The sequence below is a fragment of the Bison bison genome, unplaced genomic scaffold, assembly GCF_000754665.1.
Source record: "Bison bison bison isolate TAMUID 2011002044 unplaced genomic scaffold, Bison_UMD1.0 scf7180017864209, whole genome shotgun sequence".
NCBI classification, from domain to species: Eukaryota; Metazoa; Chordata; class Mammalia; order Artiodactyla; family Bovidae; genus Bison; species Bison bison.
In genome coordinates this window covers 1,848,030-1,851,166 of record NW_011494781.1, presented here as the reverse complement: position 1 = coordinate 1,851,166, position 3,137 = coordinate 1,848,030, and positions in this window count along the sequence as shown.

Sequence of the window (3,137 nt, the reverse complement as noted above, 5' to 3'; positions counted from 1 at the left end):
ATAGCTCAGAAACACCAGATTTAAAAGCATATGGGCCATAGGTGAAGGAGACCCACTTACTAATCTTGAAGCATCTGCTGGAAAGGAAGGAATAAGTTGCAAGACTTCGTAGGGGCTGAGTCACTCCTCCAAGACTGTGAGAGATAATATACCTAATATTGCTGTTGTTGATGTTGTTCAGTTGTCGGGTCATGTGTGACTCTTTGCCATCCCATGGACTGCAGCATGCCAGGCCTCCCTGTCCTCACCACCTCCTGGAGTTTGTCCAAGTTCATGCTCATTGCATCAGTGATGCCATCCAGCATTCTCATTCTCTGATGCCCTCTTCTCCTTCTGCCAACGATTTTTCCCAAGTAGCTAATCCACAGAAATAAACAGAGAAGACAGAAATAAAATAAAATGAGAAGACAGAAGAATATGTTCCAATCAAAAAAACAAAACAAAGCTTCAGGAAAAGAACTAACTCAAACAGAGATAAGCAAGCTATCTGGTAAAATATTCAAAATAATGGTCATAAGAATGTTCACAGAACTTGGGAGAAGAATGGATGAACTTCAACAAAAAGATAGAAAATACAAGAAATTACCAAACAGAAGTTACAACTAAACTGAAAAACACACTAAAGGGGTGCAACAGCAGACTGGATATGGTAGAAAAATGAATCAGTGAGATGGAAGACAAAGCAATGGAACTCACCCAGTCAGAGCAGCAAGGGTTCAGGATGGGGAACACGTGTATACCTGTGGCAGATTGATGTTGATATATGGCAAAACCAATACAATATTGTAAAGTTAAAAAATAAAATAAAATAAAAAAGAACTTTAAAAAGTGAAAATATCTTAAAGGACCTTTGGAACAACATCAGGTAGATGTTGTGTTGTAAGGTTCCAGATGGAGAAGGAAATGGCAACACGGTCCATTATTCATTCTTGCCTGGAGAATCCAATGGACAAAGGAGCCTGGCAGGCTGCAGCCCATAGGGTCACACAGAGTCAGACATGCCTGAAGCAACTTAGCACAAGGTCCCAGAAGAAAAGAAAGGGAAAGGGCCAGAAAAATTATTTGGAGAAATAGTGGCTGAAAATTTCCCTAATTTGGTAAAGAAAATAGGCATCCAAGTCTAGAAAGCTCAGAAAATACCAAATAAGATGAGCATTGTAATTAAAAAAGATAAAAGTTAAAGAAAGACTTTTAAGAGTAGCAGGAGAAAAACAATTTGTTAAATATAAGGCAAACACCCAAAATCAGCAGAAATTTTTACAAACCAAAAGCGAATAGTATGCCATATTCAGTGCTGAAAAGAAGAAAAATTTGAAACCAAGAATTCTCTATTGAGCTAGGCTTTCATTTAGAATTGAAGAAGAGATCAAGAGTTTCCCAGATAAGTAAAAGTTAAAAAAAAAAAAAGTTTATCACCATTAAACTAACCCTGCAAAAAATATTAAAGGGATTTTTTTAAGCTGAAAGAAATGGCACTAATTAATAATAAGAAAACAATATTAAAGTAAATATCTCAATGGAAAAGACAATATATAACATATATCATAGTACAGTTCAGTTCAGTCACTCAGTTGTGTCCGACTCTTTGTGACCCCATGAATCACAGCACACCAGGCCTTCCTGTCCATCACCAACTCTGGAGTTCACCCAAACTCAAGTCCATCGAGTCGGTGATGCTATCCAGCCATCTCATCCTCTGTCGTCCCCTTCTCCTCCTGCCCCCAATCCCTCCCAGCATCAGAGTCTTTTCCAATGAGTCAACTCTTCGCATGAGGTGGCCAAAGTACTGGAGTTTCCGCTTTAACATCATTCCTTCCAAAGAAATCCCAGGGCTGATCTCCTTCAGAATGGACTGGTTGGATCTCCTTGCAGTCCAAGGGACTCTCAAGAGTCTTCTCCAACACCACAGATCAAAAGCATCAATTCTTCGGCGCTCAGCTTTCTTCACAGTCCAACTCTCACATCCATACACGACCACTGGAAAAACCATAGCCTTGACTAGACGAACCTTTGTTGGCAAAGTAATGTCTTTGCTTTTCAATATGCTATCTAGGTTGGTCATAACTTTCCCTCCAAGGAGTAAGAGTCTTTGAATTTCATGGCTGCAGTTACCATCTGCAGTGATTTTGGATATACAGTAAGTCCCCTAAATACAAACCATCAAGTTGCAAACTTTCAAAGATGCAAACATGCATGCCATCAGAGTCAGGTGTGAGTGAAATTGCAATTTGCCCTCCATTTCATATTGGTGAAAATCCTTCAGCTCTATCATCTCCCAACTCCTCTCCCTCCTCCAGTCAGTAACAATTCTTGCCTGTTTACACAATGCCAACCCCTGAATGGCAGCTGCTAAGACCATTCCCATAGAAAAGAAATGCAAAAAAGCAAAATGGCTGTCTGGGGAGGCCTTACAAATAGCTGTGAAAAGAAGAGAAGTGAAAAGCAAAGGAGAAAAGGAAAGATATAAACATCTGAATACAGAGTTCCAAAGAATAGCAAGAAGAGATAAGAAAGCCTTCTTCAGTGATCAATGCAAAGAAATAGAGGAAAACAACAGAATGGGAAAGGGATCTCTTCAAGAAAATCAGAGATACCAAAGGAATATTTCATGCAAAGATGAGCTCAATAAAGGACAGAAATGGTATGGACCTAACAGAAGCAGAAGATATTAAGAAGAGATGGCAAGAATACACAGAAGAACTGTACAAAAGAGATCTTCATGACCCAGATAATCACAATGGCGTGATCACTGGCCTAGAGCCAGACATCCTGGAATGTGAAGTCAAGTGGGCCTTAGAAAGCATCACTACGAACAAAGCTAGTGGAGGTGATGGAATTCCGGTTGAGCTGTTCCAAATCCTGAAAGATGATACTGTGAAAGTGCTGCACTCAATATGCCAACAAATTTGGAAAACTCAGCAGTGGCCACAGGACTGGAAAAGGTCTGTTTTCATTCCAATCCCAAAGAAAGGCAATGCCAAAGAATGCTCAAACTACCGCACAATTGCACTCATCTCACACGGTAGTAAAGTAATGCTCAAAATTCTCCAAGCTAGGCTTCAGCAATATGTGAACCATGAACTTCCTGATGTTCAAGCTAGGTTTTAGAAAAGGCAGAGGAACCAGAGATCAAATGG